Below are 21,308 nucleotides of genomic sequence, written 5' to 3' on the forward strand. Positions count from 1 at the left end.
GAGAGAGGGTTGTTAAAGGGGTGAGAGAGGCATGAAGAGATGGTTGGGAGAAGGAAGAAGAGATTGAGCAGAGAAAGAGAGAGAGAGGAGATGGAGAAGTCTGTGGGATCAGTTTAAACACGTTTTAACAACTTTGCAGGAATATTTACCATTATTTTTATGAATAAATGTACTGCATTTAGAGGTATAAGTGTGATCAAACAAGAAAACTGGAGTAAAACTGGAATCACACTCTTCAGCTCCACTCACTGCAGAAGAAAAAGAAAAACTAATTCATATGAAATACTTGTACTGGAGTTTAATCGACGCTTACTCTCATCATCATCTTCATGTAAAAGTGTTATTTTTTTGTTTAATCATTCGTTTTCCTCGCAGATTGTGCAGTTCTGCCACAGTGTTGGAGCTAAACTGAAAGCTAGCAGCTCATAGGGTTTCCACACAAAGCCATTGAGTTTAGCTTTGTGATATTTGTTAAAGTAGGATTCTGTCGTGTACATTAAGAACAACTTCAGGAGCAATACCTTCTGACGTATTGAAATATGAACCCATTAACTCCTAAAAGAAACCCCTCCATTTCAAAATTTGTAGAGGTCTAAACTGCAGGTACAAGAAGATCATTTCTAGAATATTTTGTTCTTCGCCGGGGACATTCTGTCACCTAAACCCTTTCAGCCTTTGCAATTTGACAAGTGCGGCGACTCCAAAATGCGATTTCGATTGGATCGCGTCATGTTTTGGCTCAGCTGACGCTCCCGGCTCCACACAGAAGGTATTGTCAGGTCTTCAGAAACGGCCCTGAGCGGAGAGTATACGCTGCCTCATTTGCTGGATTCATTTAATTTCCCTCCTGCCCCGTGTGTGTGTCTGTGTGTGTGTGTGTGTGTGTCTGTGTGTGTGTCTGTGTGTGTGTGTGTGTGTGTATCTGTGTGTCTGTGTCTGTGTGTGTGTCTGTGTGCCTGTGCTGCCTTCACACTGGCCCACTGCCCGCTGTCTGTGGTATGACAGGCAGGACTAATGTTTGTTCTGGAGCAATAACACAATTAGGATTCCACGCATATCTCTCTCCGGCCACTGCCCCCTGTATGCTCCCTCCTCTCCACCTTCTACCTTCTGTTCTCCCCGTTACGGCCGGACAATGGCGCGCAAACATCTCATTGCAAAGAGGAATGTTTTTTGGAAAATGAAAATTCACGTTGCAGATGGAGGAGCGTTATGATTTTGAGAGTGACCAAAATATGATCCGCTAAATCAAAACTAACAAGAATAACGTGCACTTTAGAACATGTATGTGGACGTCTGAACTACAGGGTGTGCAGGTTTTATATGTACCCCATGGAGACGGGATATGTGGTCCTCTGCAGGTGATGTAATACCTTTTAATAATTGATCATCTATTTGGTAATTATAACCTTTAAATTGTGATTGGATTGTAATTAGTATCGGATTTTAGTGCAAAATCCTTGCTTTTCTTTTCATGACATTGTCTAGAAGATCATCTGCTTTGTGAATGATAAACATGTGACATAATTGGCTCTATAAAACAGCACATTTTGCACATTTTGGTTTAGAGTTGGGGTGGGCAGTATTGACAAAGATTAATATCGCAGCATTTTTTTTTTTTAATATCCCGATAACAAAAGTCAGATGATATGTCAATCCAACAGAAATGGTTTAATCATCAGACAGATTGTAAAGGTCTATGAAATGAAATACAAAAGTGCAGAAATATCAATATATACTCTTATCTGACCCCAAAGTCACTGGGAATTAGCTCTTTTTGTAGCATTTTTACTGGTAATGATACACTTGATATTAGGAGAGGGCAATGGGCCAAAAAAAAGTATAACACGATCTTCTTGGAGCCATATCTCGATTTAGATTTGATCATCATTCTTGTAAATTCTTTTTGTATTGCCTTAAAGAGGTAACTAAAGACATCTACTTCTTCTGGCAGTTCTTCTGAAACACTTCATTGCAGTTGGTTAATTCTTCCTGTCACTCACTCAGAGTTTTGCTGAGGCGGACCAACAGGAGGTGGGGGAAAAATACTACATAATCAAACTTTGCATATCTAAAAAAACAACATTCACAATATGAACTTATTTTCGATAAACTGCCCGCCTCTGCTTGACAAAAACAGCTTGAGAAAAGAACTATTTGCACATCGTAAAACTGTTATTGATTTGCTTCTAAAATCATGATTATTTTTTATTATTTAGTTCTCATGGTTACATTGTGACCCGAATCGCCACAATTATCAATCCAACCGAGTCACCCTGACATCCCTATTTGTTTTGTATACTTGAGCAGACAGGCAGCAGATAATATTGATTTAATCGCACCAAATGGCTGTATTTTCCACTAATCGCAGTCTCTCTTTCCTTTTTTCTCCCCCCTTCTCTCTCTTTCCTGGCGCCGTTCCCACTGTTTGGTCCACTGCTCTTCCGCTAACGACTCCGGCGCAGGTGATCTTTCTCCAATTAACCTCTTCTCACAGCGGAAAGCTCTCCCACAGCGCTTGACCTGGGTATAAAATAGCTGCTGCTTCCTCTTGTTTTTTTTTTTATTCACATGGAAAGCCGATACCGCAACTGAGCCCTGCCTCCCCCCGTCCACCTCCGTTCCCTTCCTTCTCTCACCCGTATCTCCCTTTTCTCCCAGACCTTCCTTTTGAATTCAGGGTGTAGTCTCGGTCCCGTATATATGTGTGTTATGTAACTATACCTCTCCCTGGGAATGAGCCGCACTTTTCTTTGAGCCCCCGTAACGCCCGCCCGCCGGCCTCCGCTCCGGCCAGTCGGGTGCGCGGTGCTCGAGCGTCGGCCAATGGGGGCGAGCGGCGGCGGTCTGGAATGCAGGGGGGGCGGAGTTGTTCCAGGAAGTGCACAGCAGCTCACAGTCAGAACCCGGACCTTTTTGGCTGAGCTACTTTTCTGGCACTCAGGATTAGAATTACTTTGGGTGGGTTGGAAGTGGCGACATATTTAGTCGGAAAGTACTTTTTGAAGTTTTATGCGACTGCAGCTTTGGACGTTTCAAAAATATACTGACATGTACTGCGCGGATATGTCATTGTCAGTCGCAAAGGCTTTTTATGATCTTGTAACCTCCGGGTGACCCATTGTGTTGCACCGGGACAAGAACGCTTAATACCCAGTGCATAATGTGTTTCTGTGGTTTATACGTGGAGCCGTGTCACTATAAACATCCCATTGTAGCAGACAATACCCTTGATCTTATCCTGCCAGTTAACCCTTTGTAGTTTCCTGCTCAATTTGAGACAAAATGTTGTGTTGCACTTTTAGGAAGTGAAGTTGCATGACCAGTTTGCACCTTTTTTCACAGTTTTTCCAATGCATCTTTCTGTTGTGGTTTTTAAAAGGTCAATTGAAAACTGAGAAGGAGGCGTTATGTAAGTGTGCTTTTATGATCTTAAAATAGGCGTTGTATTGGTCAATATAGACAAGCTTCTTTAAAGATTGCATTTGATTTCTAACAACTTGATGTTCCTCCTCAAAAAAAATCGAATCTCAAACTATCCCTCCGCACTTGGTCTACTTTTTAGCTTTTTTAATTAGACAATTTATCAAAATTATGGAAACGGCAAAAGATGAGCAGTTTATAATGTGATATAATGACTTGAAAGGACTTTAAACTAATTAATTAATAATATAAAGAACAATTACACTGAACTTGCCTGGAGATTGTATTACTTTGCCTGCAATGATCCGCTGTATTCCATCAAACTTCTCTTTCTCCACATTACAGATCAGATCTGTGAAGAGGCTGGTCCACTCACACTAAGAATATGCACAGTTTTTCAGAGATTAAAACACCATTAAATTAAAATGGACAAGTTTAATACCAAACTGTGAAACATTCTTGGCAAAACAATAACATGTCCAGAGTAAAGATCATTTAAAAAAAAAAGCAAAATCACACTTATAACTTATCAATTCCCACATAGACCCAGACGAGGCCATAAGGTGAAGTTGGTTTACAAGCGTACCAGCGGAAATCCTGCTTATTCAACCTTTTAAAAATAAATAGCATCCTATGAGCAGCTTTCTTGTCTCCGCTTTGAGACGGGCTCAAAGGAAGAGGCGTGGTCAGGGTCGTCTTTGGTCACTGGATCGTCGGTTTTTGGCTCATGTGTTCCTGGAAACCAATGCCCAGTTGAGAGGGGCTAGAGCGAGGATATAGAGGAGGGGGATGACAATGAGGAAAAAGGCTGTGGCCAAGCTGATGTGCAGTGTGTGTGGTGTTTCAAAAAGCTCAGTACTTGATAGCAATTTCAATACAACAAAATCAAAATAAAAGATATGCTTCAAATTTTACATTAGTGTTATCCCAATGAAATTATTCAGACAACAATCCTTACAAAAAAGGATTAAAATGTACCCAGATGTTGTATTGGAGTTCTAGTATCTACCTGCGTTGCATCAATGGAATTTCCCCATGTGGGACAATAAAGGATTATCTTATCTTATCTTATCTTATCTTATATTTAAAAAAAAGTGAATGAACCATAAAATGTATCAAAGAAGTACAGAAATTGTGGGGATTTTTATGAAAATTACATTGCTAATTTCATTTTTAATCCGCCCTTTTTTACTTGCTGTTTTAATTTTATACAAACAATGTGATATTATCAGTTTTATAATTTGGTCTGATAAAGGTCAAGATAGTTCGAACTCAAGCTCCAAATTTGTCATGTGACGTAATTGTCCCCCTTTACCGACTATGCAGTTTCGATGACAGTTTTAGAATTGATTCCTGTCTGGACATTGATTATTTGTCGTGATAAGACCGTTGCGTATCGCGGACAAAGGTGCACAGGGGGAAGAGAAATGCTGATTGCAGAGGTTAGCCGGGCTGTGTCTTGACTTGTCGGCGCCTCGGCGGCTCATGGTGATCTGCAGAATGCCAGGTATTTAAAGGAAACGGGAAACAGACTGAAGGGGTGCAGAAGGGGAGGCATGAAAGAGCCTCTTTTTCGGTGACGCAATCGAGGGATGGAATGAGCGGACGCTAACAAGGAGCTAATCACCATATCAGTTACTACAAACACGTTTTAATCAGAAATACAATGAATTACCATCTGTTCAGAATGATGTGTGCAAAATGTCTGCAGGTAAATATTGAAGTTAATTCCAGAAAGTTCATGCAAATATATTTCTGCTCACTGCCTGGGAAATATCAAGATAAACCGGCTAATTGTACAAATGAACTCTCCTGGTTTATTATCGGACTTAATGAAACTCATAAAACAATTTTCCATGCGTGAATTTACGAGATTAACACAAGAGGTTCAACTCCCACAAAAAATGCTGTGAACAATTGTCTATGGGAGGGCATCTGATATAAAGAAATGTTAAATAAATGCTTGGGTATTGTGGATATCCATGGTTTTCAGATTGATGATAAATTGGGACCGTTGCCATAGAAATGAACAATTTAAAAGAACAGGAAGCCGATACCCGTGACTATAGAGACGATCCGTGTAGTCTTTATACAATTATTCTCCAACGATTCTCTTCTGTAACGATATGCCAGTCTCACGGTACGATGTTATCATGATATTGATTTCTCGATATGCATTTAATGATATTGATTGTGGTAATGCAGAAGGGTTAACAGAATTGCAAAAAATACTACTTTTTCCTTTTAAAAATGCCTTGTCAAGCGTGTGGAATATGACGGAAGGATTCGCACAAGTTATTGCTGCTACAAAACAATGAACTAAAGAGCTTATAATGGCTTATAATTTGCGATGTCACGGTATTTCGGATATTGTTACATCCCTAGCTTTGATTAGAAGGTTATAGCAGAAGGTATGGTATTAAACGTCTCCAGCTCCATTGTGACGGCCTTAAGCGCGCTAACAGTATAATGAATGTTTTTACGTTATTTCTTCAACAACAAAAATGCTTGTAATTGAATAAATGCAAGATTGAAAGGTTTAATGTTGTACTATTGCAGGCAAAGCAATAACATCTCCATGGAGACAAGAAGGGGATGAACAAACCCTCATTACCAGTACCGTAATTTCCGGTTTATAAATTGCTCCGGAATATAAATTGCACCAGCCAAAAAATGCATAATAGAGAAGATAAAAACATATATAAGTCGCACTGGAGTATAAGTCTCATTTTTGGGGGAAATTTCTTTGATAAAATCCAAGACCAAGAACAGACATTTAATCTTGAAATGCAATTTAAAATAATAACAGATGAGAGAACATGGTGAATAGGTGTACGTATGCTAACGCTAACACCTTCAGCTACATGAGGCACAGACAGAACTGTGGTAAGTGTCTGGTATGTTAACGTAACATATGAACAGTTATTCAGATAACTATAGCATAAAGAACATGCTAACAAATTTAGCAAAGCATCAGTTTTACCCCAAATCACTAAATCCATTGAATTCTTCTTCCTCTGTGTCACTTCTAAACAACTCCACAAACTCCAGAGGAAGAGGAAGTGCAGATTCTTCTTCTGCGTCGCTTAGAGCCTAGAGCGCCCTCTTGTGGTTGTCAGTAGGAAAATAACAAATAATATCACATAAATAAATCGCTCCGGAGTATAAGTCGCACCTCGGCCAAAACTATGTAAAAAGTCACGTCTTATTATCCGGAAAATATGGTATTTATTTCACTCTTATAAATAAATAAATGGATATCTAAAACACTTTTGGACTGGTTACTGCATGTTGCTGAAGCGTATCGGGGAATTTTTTAGTTCAGCACGTTTTCCCATATCCCTATTTGACATTGCATCATGGGAACATTCGGGGTGTTGCTGCCGTTAGCATAGCATCTGCCTCGAGTTACGAGCACAGTGTGGAAACCCACCACAGCCCCAGCTTGGAGACAGTGAGGGGAATGCCGCGTGGAGCAACCGTGAAGAGACATCGTGTAAAACCCCGTGCCGAGTGAACGGTTGAGACGAGGACACCGGTGTTGCTCGATCGGAATCGCTCGGAGTTCAGCGTCTGCTTCGTGTGTCCCCATTTAGCCCATGATTTATGGTCGCTGTCGTCAACCAAGTCCACGCCATGGTCTACTACTCCCTCTGCATAGGCCAGCGCAAGATCCCCCACGATGTAGACGCTGACTACGGCCGCAACTTTTTGGGGAGAAGTTGTTGTATTTCAGTTTTGCAATTATGATAAAGAGTCATTTTCTGTGATTGAGATTCAGCAGTGCACATTTTACACACATCCCGGAGCGTTTGAGAGCGGATTGAAATATGAAACTCTTACATCTTGGAACATGTACACCGAAACTCTACATGGGTTTCAGTTTCCTGTTAGAGGCAACGTTTTGACCGTTGAAAAGTTACAATATTCTGTTTGGATTTGGTAATTGTTAAGGGGCTATTTGCTATCACAGGATTTGTTCTTTTTAAAAACATAATAATTTGTTGTTTGATGAGGCCATTCTATTACCTTCAATTGTGTTGTTTTTTTGTTTTTCCCCTCAAACACTGCAAATAGTAATTGTGATTTGATTGTGATTAATTGTACTATTGTAAAGATTGTTCAGTTAAGTTGAGGATTTTAAAGCAAAATGGACATTTTCAATTCAACTTTACCAAAACGTAAAGTGCTTTTATCTGACTATTTATGCGATATTAACTTTACTTTATCGTCCTCAAAGTTTGATTTCATAAAGCTAGTCACATACCGTATTTTTCGGACTATAAGTAGCACAAGCCAAAAAATGCATAATAGAGAAGAAAAAAACATATATAAGTCACACGGGAGTATGAAATGTGGTTGCAAATGTGAAAATAACAAATAATATCACTTATACTTATACTCCGGAGCGACTTATAAGTATATAAGTATAAAGTATAAGTTGCACCCCGGCCAAAACTAAGAATCTTTTAGACCATTTGTGTGAAAGTGCACACAGGATTTCACTTTCAATAATCGAGAATAATGACGTTATTATATCAAATCTAGACGTTTCTTAATCTCGTAATAATATCATTACAAACTACAACTTGTAATCGTTACATCCTTGAAGTGTACTGCCCAAGGTCGTATATTCACAGCGATGCACCTTTTCTGATCGCGTTTGATGATTAAAAATAGCGATGCCGTAGTCAGACAGGAGACATATCTGAGTGTTAAGGTAAAAATAAAAAGGTGCCCTACAGGTTTAACGTTGAGGGAGTTTGTCTCTGGAGCTTGTCGGTACACGGCTGTGCGAGCGTGTCCGCCGCATTCCTCTCCCCACCCGCTGCTCTGCGTCTCCGTGGATGACATATCATTACCGCAATTACAGGGCCACGGGACGCCGACCGGAGACTCGCTGGCAAATCTGTGCATGCGGCGCTCGTGCAGAAGCCGAGCGCAGGAAAGTGAGGAGGACAGTTTTTGTTCGTTTTCATACGGTATGCGTCTCTGTTTGGCTTTTTTTGTTGTTCTTTTCCCCCCCAAGTTAAGCACGATGACGAATTATTGGACGTAAGTAATTTGTCAGATCTTGAAGTTCTTTGAGGAGGAGCTGGGGTTGAACTCTTCGACAGTAGAGCAGTTAGATTGTAAATATTCGTAACTTGAGGAATGGTATTGCCATTGACGTCATGGATTGGTTGAATGTGATTTGAAAGACATTGAATGACAAAACTGTGGAGATGCAGTTCATTGTAATGTTTTAATTTTTAAGCTACTCGTAACTCCAGTGCCTTATTTAAAGCGGCTGTACCTAACGTAGTCCGGATATGTTGTAAAAGCAGCTCTTTGGGGCAAAATGAGACTGCTGTGTGCTGTCTACATCTGATTATAGAGCACTTTTCTTCTCCCAAAACTAGGAAGTGTGCTGTTTTGTAGTTAGCGTTAGCGTTACTGTGACGGATAAAGTCAGTATGGAAAATTGTGAAACAGTTCTAAACTCATTGTACTGGATAATTGTGTGTTTTTGTTGTTGTTGATTTTTAGTTTTTGTTAGATGAGGTACAGCACATTTAAGTAAGAACACAATTAAAATCATCAAATGTGCACTATGTTCTTTTCCTAGTTCCCCATGGAGATGTTTTTGCTTCCCACTGTATGACATTAAACGTTTTCATCGACATGGAGACAAGCAGGTGATGCCATCGGGCGTAGTTACAGGCCAGATCTGCGGAGAGGCGACCCCACTTCCAACAAAAGGGGATTTTTCAGCATTAAAACCAATTGCAGTGACAAAAATGCAAGATAGAAGACTAGAAAAGTTGCCTCGTGCCCATTTGAGAATGAAGAATAGTTGGTCAGACAATCAGATAAGTAGAAATACGTTGATTTTGATCATGTAATTGATCAACGTAAATGTTTAAAATATTCTGAACGCTCTGAATTGAAAACGTCACTTGGAAATAAGTGTGGGAACTGGAGTCGGGTTCATCTTTTCTCAATCAGTGTCTTTGTGCCGAGCGCCTGTGTGTACGTGTGTGTCCTTCTTCTTCTCTCTATAGGCATTCCTCTCCACCCCGTTCGCTCTCTCGCTCTCCTGCCCCCCCCTTCTCCACTCCACCTCTCTGCTCTTTTTTCCTCCTCAATCTGGGGAAAGAGCGAGGCAGGTCTCCCATACACTGAATACCTTTTGTAAGAAGAGCTGGACTTCAATGGGAGTGGTATTGGTGGCACTTTCCCACAATATTTAGAAGCGACGACCCCCTTTTTTAACTCGAGACAGCTGCAATACATCACCCGGTCTTTGTGCAAGTGTGTCCCGCTGTATTACGTGTGAAATATGGCAAATGATGATATAGTTTATTGAGTTGATTGCTCATTATGACACTAATAGAATGATATTATCAACACTTGATTAGCGAATGGTTTGGAGGTCACGGTTGAGACATTTTAAAGACTATATTATCTATATACTGCTTTTTCGTGTAGATAATTAATTAAAAAAGCTATTGGATATTGATTGTATTGTCTAATAAAACTGCACAAACGTTCGGATGTAAAGACCAAGTGATATTTCTGAACTTTTGTGGGCGGTTTTGCAGTTCATTCACATTGTCACACTTGAACTTCAACTCTCTCACAAACGCCATATTGAATTTGGGACTAAACTGGGACTGAACCCGGGACTAAACCCACAACCGAGTCAAAGTGCACATCTGGACCAAAACCTCAACCAAACCAGGACAACACTTGCACATACCGTGTCAAAATTGGGACTGAACTGAGATTAAACCCAGAAATAAACCTGAACTAAACCAGGACATACCAATATTTGAGCCGGGCCAAACCATCAGGACTAAACTGGGATCAAACCAGGACCTAAAGCACCCATACAGGCACATTTCTAGCACAGTTTAACACATTTCTGACAAAATAATCATCATCTTATTGTCATAAATATAAATGTATAAGTATTCCGTCAACATTGCCTTCCTCGCCAACTGTTTAGTAAAATCTTCTATGTATTCCCATGGATCAGATGTACAGTAGGTCGTTCTCTAAGCCCTGATACCCGAGAACGCACCTCACTGCTTAACACGCCGGCACCAGGGAAGGGGACACCTACAGCTACGTCCTCCCTGTGCTATTTGGTGCCTCTTATGTCAACACGTTTACATGCACGACACTCATTCGGTCAGGTTGTGTGTCATAAAGAATCAAAGGTTTGACAGGACATCATGAGCAGGCTGCAAAATAGGCCAAAATGTTCCTGTTGTTTTGTACAATGGGAAGATGGAGCGTTAAAAAGGTTAAAAAGTAGAGCCTATCTTGGTGTTTTTTTATGATTTTTTTATGTATTACAGTTTTTTTCTTTAACTTTTTGAATGTTTTGGATGTCTGGGTTCCATTAATTGTGTTCACATTTGAATATAAATGCAAGATTGCTACAGCATTCCAGGCAAAGCAAGCAGCGTAGAGACAAACAGGACCTTCTGCCACCAAAGATATAGTCAGTACACGTAACTGTCCCTGTTGGGAAATTTTACCAAATAATTTGACACATTTTTCTCAGCTATTGTTAGGTCGAGTTTATTGTGTCAGTGCCCTTTAAAGGACTTTTTTGTGGTGTTACAAACCACAAAGTTCCTTATTTATCACAAGACCCAGTGAGTGGGTTCACTTCAATTTCAAAACCACATATTTACATAGAACTGTGCAGGGGAAAGTTTGGTTTCTTTTTCCATTTTCCTTCTAACGAATGATTTGCCCTACAATGATACGCTTGTGTCATATGTATATTTTAACGTATCTTAGTATCACTTTATAATATGCAGCTTATGGAAATGTCATGGCAGTCAACCACACTAACCCAGACTAGCTGATGTTGTTAAGATGCAGGAAAATTGCCATTTGAAAGTAAGTACAACTAAATCAGTTTGTGTTTTTGATCTGTTTTTAATGTCTCTTATGATATTTTGGAGCTGTGAAGAAGTTCAGACGAGTGTTGGAAGTGTGTTGCAAGTAGTAAAAGGGCTCTCATCAACTTTTTCCATTTACAAATGTTGTTATCTTGTAAAATGTGAACCATACACAATATCACATACCTTGTTAATCCCAATAATCTATGCATTTTACTGATTTGGCTTGAATATTTACAGGATTTAGAAAATGTAGAAAGTTAAAGTGCAAATATGTTTCTTACCAAGTCTCATCACTAACCTTCTTTTGGGGTGGTCCAGAAATGACTGAGCAAGTATAGAAACTAGATCATCTGAAGAAATGTATCAACAGTACCGGTTAAAATGAGTAAAATAAACGCAAACTAAACTTATTGTACAGCTGTATTCAAGAAAGGTCCAGAGGGCTGAAAAATTAACACTGTCGCCTTAGCAATGAAAATAAATATATGTATTCTGAATTGTCAAATGACCCCAAAAATGTCACCCATAAACAGGAAGTTGAAATCCACGCATAATGAGAACCACATGATGAAATTTAAGTAACTACATTTCTATTTTACTGTCTTCTAGGGAAGGCAAGGCAAGTTTATTTATAGAGCACATTTCATACACAAGGCAATTTTAAGTGCTTCACACAGCAGGAAAAATGCATTCAAATCACAAAGAAATTACAGAAACAGAAATACAATAAAATTAACGAAATGAAAAATAAATAAATAAATAAAATAAATAAAATAAATAAAATAAATAAAATAAATAAAATAAATAAAATAAATAAAATAAATAAAATAAATAAAATAAATAAAATAAATAAAATAAATAAAATAAAATAAATAACACCTAGCCAAATCCAAATTTATCGGACCACCTTGGCAGGCATTCCAGACACTCATTGTAGAGAATTTCTCTAAAGAAAGACCTTTTAAATTGAATACATTTAAAAGGTGCTATTATTTTTAAGCTAAAATTTAAAGGTGTAGGGTACTACCTCAAAATAGTCCCAGATACATCTTTTAGTTTTTAAAATGTCAAAAATTAAAATAAAAAATAAAAAATGGTAACATCTTCTATTGCATTTAATCTCCATTTTGCCATTGAAGTCTGTGTTGAGTATCAAGCTTTTCCTTACTATCAAAATGGAAGTTTGAACATTATTTATCGTAAACAATTCTGTTCCTTATCCTGTTTGAACGTCTGCCTGAGCCGGTGTCCTTCGCTGATACAGACTTCCGTCCTCTCTTTCTCCCTCTCCCCGTCTCTCGCTGCCGTTTGCGCGCCGATAATGCCGCTCCACCGGACTCGAGGATTACATCTGAAATCGATGTTTATCCTGTTTTCGCGACACGATCACTTCTGGGAACAATGTGGCACACGCTTGATGCACGGCGAGCGCACAGTACATCAGCGTTCAAATGAATGACCGCCGGCCTGTTCTCCAGTGCGTTTACCGTGGAGTGGCCCTCGAGTGAGCCGCAGATTACACCGTCGAAGTACAACTGCAGTTATTTGAGTGCCGTGGCTGATGAATGAGAGAGTGGGTGTAATTAGGTGATAGAGTGGGAAAGATGTCGAGATGAATTCACATTTTATTGATGTATTTCAGTGTAGTTACTCGCGCGATAAATTTATTTCACAGCCCACACAAAGATGAAAATGATCAATCAAAACGTTTGGACGTAATAAAACTGGTCGGATTAAGTTTCATGTTTTAATAATACGAACGTTTTGATTTCCTAGTCTGTGGACAGCTCAAACGTTTAGGCTTGATCATCTGCTTTTTTAATCTATTGAGCATTGTCCTTTGTGAACTTTGTCCAAACAGAGAAGGTGGAAAGTCCAAGTTACTCATATTGATTGAAGTACTTTTTTTATCTGTCTGTGTTTGTCACATTTACTTAAGTTTGTGACCAGTTTTATGATATCAAACTTTCAAACTAGAGGAATGGGAATGATGGGAAAAGATTTCTCTATTTCTGACTTCTGGATGGCAGTCAAAACGTCTCGATTTTGAAAACCGTGTCCTGGTGACTACATTTAAAACCTTTTCCACCATCAAGACTTGGAGAATTGCTTTGGCACTGAAATTCGGTGCTTTTTCTTCTTGGCTAATCGGAAAACACTCAATCTTGCTTTGGGGCATAGTCTTTAAACAGACATTTGGTTGTTGACACATTAGGCTGCGTTTACACTTGCTTTGATTTGGTCCTGACGTGAGACCGGTTTAGTCCTGATGTAGACCGCGGTTTAGATTGATAAACTGACATTTTTGAATTATCTACAGTGTTCTCACTGGGTTGAGGTTGGAGGATGGCGGTGGGACAAACCGTGCCGAATTTCTTTTTCGCTCGCACCTACGGCGTTCGCCCGCACGGCCGAGCATGCACCGTGCGGGCGCACGTTGCTCCAGATCGCCGTGCGGCGGCCAAGCAAAAGGCACCGCGGTGCTCGACCTTAATACCTGGCGGTATCTTTTGAGCATGGCGGAATCTTTTGGGCATGGCGGGGGCCTGCCGGAGCATGGCGGCCCACCATGCCAAAACCCCTCGGCGAGAACACTGATCTACCTAAGCAGGAATCTAAGCCACAAATGCCTTGCTATGTTTCTATTTGCAATGTACAGGCTATTACACCAAATTGCCAGGCTATTGCACCAAATATTCTTTACTATGTATGCTTACTAAATAAATTGCATCACCATCAACCGACACGGCCATTATAAAATCATTAAGTAACGTAAAGTTCATAGGGTTTATCAGTGCTTTATCACGTTCTATTGTCTGTTATCACCCGTTTGCTGTCGATGCCTTTCACCTGTGCAGTTTGCTGTATGAGCTTCATTGTAAACGCTCAGATATGGCCACAGAGAACCTGTCTAGTCTGGAGCTTGCTGACCTGGTACATTGGTGTGAGGTGTAAAGTGTCCGGTGGAAGTGTGTCAGCGTGTCTGTGAGCCTGATGTGAATGTCCATTATGCTCCATCAGGACAGACTCTGAGTAATGGGCCGTGTGTTGCTCTGGGCTGGGCTGTTTGGTGTCTGCTGAACACTGGACTATTGAGTCTCAAACTGTTCACCAAAACCACTCGAGAACATTTAAAGTAGAGTTATTCAAGTGAGAATGAGTTTTACCCAAAACAAAAACGGGCAAAGGAAACTCTGAGAAAAGTGACATTTATTTTTGTAAGAATTCTCTTTGAGGAATTAACCAGACAGAACTGAAAATCTGACAAAACCAGGCACACGTTTAGTCTAAAGCTGATATAATGAAAGTACAAACGGCTAAACCTGGGCTAAACCTGGGCTAAACCTGGGCTAAACCTGGGCTAGACCTGTGCTAAACCTGGGCTAAACCTGGGCTAAACCTGGGCTAAACCTGGGCTAAACCTGGGCTAAACCTGGGCTTGACCTGGGCTTGACCTGGGCTAAACCTGGGCTAAACCTGGGCTGGACCTGGGCTGGACCTGGGCTGGACCTGGGCTGGACCTGGGCTAGACCTGGGCTAGACCTGTGCTAAACCTGTGCTAAACCTGGGCTAAACTTGGGCTAAACCTAGGCTAGACCTGGGCTAAACCTGGGCTAAGCTTGGGCTAGCCCAGGTCTAGCCCAGGGCAAGTAGAACGTACTAAACCTGTACTATACCTGCACTCAACGGGCACTCTACGGGCACTCTACGGGCACTCTACGGGCACTCTACGGACACTCTACGGACACTCTACGGGCACTCTACGGACACTCTACGGACACTCTACGGACACTCTACGGACACTCTACGGGCACTCTACGGGCACTCTACGGACACTCTACGGGCACTCTACGGGCACTCTACGGACACTCTACGGACACTCTACGGACACTCTACGGACACTCTACGGACACTCTACGGGCACTCTACGGGCACTCTACGGGCACTCTACGGGCACTCTACGGACACTCTACGGACACTCTACGGACACTCTACGGGCACTCAACGGACACTCAACGGGCACTCTACGGGCACTCTACGGGCACTCTACGGGCACTCTACGGGCACTCAACGGGCACTCTACGGACACTCTACGGACACTCTACGGGCACTCTACGGGCACTCTACGGGCACTCTACGGGCACTCTACGGACACTCTACGGGCACTCTACGGGCACTCTACGGGCACTCTACGGGCACTCTACGGACACTCAACGGGCACTCTACGGACACTCTACGGACACTCTACGGACACTCTACGGGCACTCTACGGGCACTCTACGGGCACTCTACGGGCACTCTACGGGCACTCTACGGACACTCTACGGGCACTCTACGGGCACTCTACGGGCACTCTACGGACACTCTACGGACACTCAACGGGCACTCTACGGACACTCTACGGGCTCTCTACCGACTATACCAAAAAACATGAACTTCTACTTCTACTACTGCTTATACCCCCCGTGCATGGTACCCAATCTGTACCAACTATTATTTTTTTAATGACAATTATGTAATAAGATACTGTATAAATACTGCTGCTGCTGCTGCTGCTGCTGCTGCTGCTGCTGCTGCTGCTACTGCTACTACAGCGCCAACTCTCAGTAAAAGTTCATTCATTCATCCTCCTTATCACCTCTCCCACCGCTGGGACGTAAAGCCTACAAGTGTGTACTGCATGAATGAACAATCAGCGTTGTTTGTGGGTGAAATCACGACCAGATGGACAGTGGCGCTGACAGCTACAGACATCCCCCTGCACAGTGTGGACAGTGTGGTTCCCCTTCCCAGAGGAATGTGGGAGGAATAAGGTGTCGATTCCCGCCTGGGATAAAATGTTAAATGAAAAATTCCACGTCGGATACAGAGGACAATCCTTCACTTGTCCCGCAGAGTGAGAGCGAACGTCTGTGAGCGGTCTATGTCTAAAACAGAAAGTCCCTGTCTGAGCGGTAATGCACATACGAGATGCAGCGGTTCTCGAGAGGCAGTTACTTATGTACTCGAGAACTGTTTGTTGTTTGAATATTAAGTTTGAGGAGCCTATCTTGGAATTTGACCTGGTTTAGCCTTGGCTTTATCTGGATTTGTCCTGGTTTAGACCTGATTTTGTCCTTGATTTGATTTAATTTGTTGTAGTAGTAGTCAAAGTTTCCTTAATCAAGTCCAATCACAGTCGTAGTAGTAGTAGATGCTTTTTAGAGTAAATAATTGTAAATAGACTGCTCTAATATTTGGTAGGACCACCTTAAGCTTTGATTACGGCACACATTCTCAGTGGCATAATTTCAATAAACTTCTGCAGTCTTAAAATATTTATTTCCATCCGGTTTTGCATTATTTTTCACCTATTGATCTTGTATTGATGATGAGAGAGCGTGACAACTGCACAAAGCCTTCTCCAGATCTGTAGTACATTAGTTTCTGCTTCTCCTTAGATGTTTTCTCTGCTCGACGCCAATGATTTGACCCGTATCAAACACACGGACATCTTCGCCATGACCACGGGATTTGTCTTTCTGAAATTAGAAGCCTCTCACTGCATCAGTCGGGTTTAAAATACCGTGTTGCATCCGAAAGATCATCACCCATCCAAGTGGCGACTTTTTGGACAGGCAGTGTATTTTGGTTTATGGTTTCATTTCCAGTTTGAGTAAGTAGTGACGCAGTAGTGCAGTAGTAGTTGTAGTAGTAAATTTACACCCAGTATGACACGCATTACGTCTACTTGAGTGTGGTTTTAAATGTCTCTAGAAGCAGTAGTAGTTGCAATAGTTGTATTTTGCAGTATTTTACTTTGACGTGTGACTGAATACAGAATCCTTCTTCTCCTTCACTTAACCAGGTAACATCAGTCCAAAACGCAGCCGCTCTCTTGACATCTCCAATCTTTTTAAAGCTCGCCTCCTCACTCTGCAATTTCATACATCACTTCGCCCAAATTGCAGTGAAAGGTTAAGCGTTTAAATTTAGAGACAAACTTCTGCCAAGTAATTATATAACGGGACATCGGCAAGCTCAATTTAACACATTGCGGTTTATCTATCTATCAGGATGGTCTTAGAGAGGCTTATAGTGAAGACTTAGTTTCCCCTCGCATACATGGGACAGTCACGGAGGTAGTTGTATGTCAGCAAAATCGAATAGTCTGAAAAAGCAATACATGTCGTTTTGGAGTTTACATGATGTCCACGCTAAGGCCTTTTTCTTCAATGAATGCAGAGAAATGGTGTCATTTAAAAAAAGACGTTGACTCATTTAAACTTTTGTATTGCAAACCTCACATACCATGACATGACCCATAACCCCTCAACTAGATAATACTGTTTTGCACTAGGCAAGTTTATTTGTAGAGCACTATTAGTACACAAGGCAATTCAAAGAGGAAAATAAAACATTAAAATCACAAAACAAGTTGAACACATAAAAGAGAAGAGTGCAAAGAAAATCAATCACTATTGTTCTGATCCTGTTGTGTTTATATATGTATTATATTCCATATATTATTATCTTGCATGCCCTGATCTTATTTATCCATACTTTGGCCTTATAAATGCCATCACCATGTGACTCCTTTTTGTTTCATGTCTAATCAAGATAATTCAAAAGGTAATTCTAAGTTCTAATTAACCTGAAAAGAAAAACTTGATTGGATGGAGCTGGTTGTGGTCCACATTAACAGTTGCCTTTGGAATTGAAGGTTCCTGTTATGAATCCAGGCCTTTGTGATATGTAATGCCTCGGAAGAAGCCTTGAAATCTTACAAAATGTACATTTGTCCTATATTTAACTACCTGCTTGCTAAGCTGTATTTGACAGTGTTCCTCTTCTCCAAATGTAGAGAATTCCTCTTCAAATTGGGGTTTATTTTGAGCGACTGGACATGACACAGCGGTTGCCTGCTCATCCAAAATGTGCCTTTTCATTTGTCATCCAGACCCGAATCTTTGCTCCTCACAGTCTTTTTCCTGGCAGCACTGGCTTTAGCGTTTTAGCGTTGTCTGCATCTTTGTCTGCATCGTTGTCAGCGCCTCTGTGTTTCCCACTTTTACAAAAAAAAAACCTAGACTCAGGACAATAGGATAATTCGGGCCTCGAAGTCTAAAGAATGAATTCCTGATGTAGTCTTTGTTGGGTCCTGTTGTACTTAATTTAACCGTGGTCTGGTCCAGGTTTAGTTCCGGGTTTACTCCCAATGTTGAACTAGTTTATGCATGAATTCAATGTGGGATGTCCAGGCTGAGATGGAGGAGTTAGAAGAAAAGAAGAGATAGCTGCCTGTGTTTAGGATTATGGGATTGCGTGGATACATTGAGTGAAGGAGGGGTGGGAAGGAGACCCTGGTGGTGTTTTTCCTGGGACAGTAAGATACCCCACCTGTGTGTTCGAGTGACCCTCAAAGACCTCTGTGTCAGTGTTATGGGACGAGCGGCTGAAAGAGGGCCCACACTATGGCACACAGCTGCTCACTGGAATGCACGCTGCTAATAAAGACCGTGCAAAGTGATTTCAAGGTTTTACCGGACTATTATGCGCACAGTGTATTTTAGGGCGGCACAATCGATCGCAAATCACAGTTATTTCCATCATAGAATGTCCTCTTTTTGTAGAAACATCTCGTACCTGTATGTTAAGACCTTTCCAAGCATGTTCTTATATTCATGGGGTTATTTTTCTGTCATATATTGATGCTACTGGAGTTGTTTACAGTGTGAACAGAATTCTACTTATTAAACATATACCACAAATCTAATCACGTTTGCAATATAGAAAAAATATAATTTGACTTCCCCCCTAAAACTGCATTTTCAAGATCATATTTTATTTAAGAAAGTAGTAAAAGTATAAGATGTGTATGTGTGTGTGTTATGTATTGGTGTGGAAAGTAACACTAAACTTTTATTTAGATATGTTGCTTGATAGTAGCAGGCTGCATTGTCTAAAACATGCTTTTATTTAAGGTTGTATAGATGAGATACAATAATGATTGTTCTAAGGCAAGGTTACAATGTCTTTAATATTTTGTGCAGTAAAAAAGTAAGAAAACTGTAGAAGAAGTTGTTGTACAAGTTCTTGCGGTAATCTTGTTTCATTTATTCAGTTATTTTTGTGTTTGATTAGGGTCTAAAGACAGTAGATGCAAATTATATTCATTTTAAACTCCTGGATTATTGTTTTTTCATCAAATATTCTTCTCTAACGCACTCTAATGTAACTTTATTTTGATATTAGGCTATATTAAAATTGATTATATAAAATTTCCCTTGTATTTCCCATAGTTGTAGTGCTAGCCTCCTCTACCCCATTGCCTACACTTCTACCCCCTGTTACATCCCCATCTTTTTCTCTCTACTTCTTCTGTCTTGTTCATTTTATCTGTATATTAATGTGTATTGTACGTGTTGTCCCCCCTGTCTGTAAATACCCCTCCCTTTTTTATTATGTTCAGCGTCTTTGGGTCACTGAAAAGCGCTATGTAAATAAAAGTTATTATTATTATTATTATTAGTTGCTAAGATATTTTATATTTTACCACTATTGTAGAAGTAGCAGATGTCAATGAAGTTCTAATTTACAAATAATAATATATGGTAGCATTATCTTTGTCTTCTGAAAGCGTTTGAATGTAAAGTAAGTATATCTGCATGTATAGTTTTACCCATGTCATACTTGGGTTGGCCCATTTGCGCTAATAGGAGCCAACAACCTCTAATCAGCCACTCTTTATCTGTAATTTCCCTCAGCGACAGTGAATTGAACCTCACTACGTCATTCTCTAATCCACCTCTGGCCATAAACCCACGTGCGTTCTGTACGTCGAGGTGCTGTGCTGAAATACATCACCATTACGTTTTTTTTTGGCTCACTTCCTGCTGTACGTCGTTTGGGAATCCCTTGCGTTTTACCCTCGGGGACCATGTTCGCTGTACGGGTCGCCGCAAATGTTTACCCGTGCGGTCGGAGCTGTTAGCATATAGGATGTAGCCGCGAAAAGTCGAGATCGTTTGGTTAAGACTCTGACAATAATATGCACATGTTGCCAGCAGGACACCCGTCGCTTTTTCGGGATTTTTTTTCGTTCTTCCAGATGGACCGCTCGGATAAATCCCAGTTATTTTTCACTTAAGATAATTAATGCTGTTATTTTTGCATGCTCGGTGCTATAATTATCCACGTGGAGAAGCCAACTGTAGCTCCCGGAACAGAATAGGCAACATGGCCGACTGACCCGCGAGCGTATTTACGTGAAAGTCCTGCTAATGGCAAACTAAATTAATATTTGTTATTTGAAGTGTCGCTGTATTTCCATTGCTTTTATTGCATTGTGTGGAGAATTATGACCAATTAAATGAATCTACTTGGTTCTCAATCTGGTATGAAACATTATAAACAGGATTATTACAGTTTATTTGTATTAACTTGTAATAGTTATAGTCAAGAGGTGTTTGATGATGCAAAATTGGGTAATTGCTAAGCTGAGGGACAGTTAAACAGTTTTGAGGATATGTAAAAAGTTTGTGCTGGTTCCATGCCCAAATAAATGGCGCAGAATTTGATCTAAAACCGGTTTGATATGCAAATCACGATGAATGGATGGGTTTTGTGTGGTAAACCTCAAAAAAAAAGAGGAAAAGTGTAAAAAAAAAAAAAGTGTTAAATGTCCATCTGTGTTTGTCTATAATGTATATTTTGTGTGTTTTATTGCAGGTAGGGCAGTTCAGTGAATTTCTCCATGAATGTACGTCACAATGATGATGACAGACCCGATTCCGCTGGACTTGGCTCCGCCCCCTCTCCTGAACCCGGAGGTCCCACTGATCCCTCACATGGTTAACGGAGACGCAGCGCAGCAGGTAAAACACTCAACTGAGAAATGATCGAGAGGATATGGATGTGTGAATGTGTGAGACCTGCTCAAAACAAAATGTGTGATCCTTTTGAATGGTAAAAACTGCAAGACTGATTTGGTTGGTGTGG

General features: G+C 40.7%; 1 long non-coding RNA gene across 1 annotated transcript in view; it reads left to right on the plus strand.

Annotated features, from left to right (window-relative positions):
* LOC140370765 (uncharacterized) overlaps positions 1-21,308 on the plus strand; it is a 43,293-nt gene that overhangs the window by 18,686 nt on the left and 3,299 nt on the right. The window contains exon 2 of the long non-coding RNA XR_011928390.1: positions 21,039-21,184. This is a non-coding gene — a long non-coding RNA (uncharacterized lncRNA). The remainder of the gene's footprint in view (positions 1-21,038; positions 21,185-21,308) is intronic.

Source organism: Eucyclogobius newberryi, unplaced genomic scaffold (genome assembly GCF_026437365.1).
Source record: "Eucyclogobius newberryi isolate DKJ021-1_F unplaced genomic scaffold, fEucNew1.0.hap1 SCAF_21, whole genome shotgun sequence".
Taxonomy (NCBI): Eukaryota; Metazoa; Chordata; class Actinopteri; order Gobiiformes; family Gobiidae; genus Eucyclogobius; species Eucyclogobius newberryi.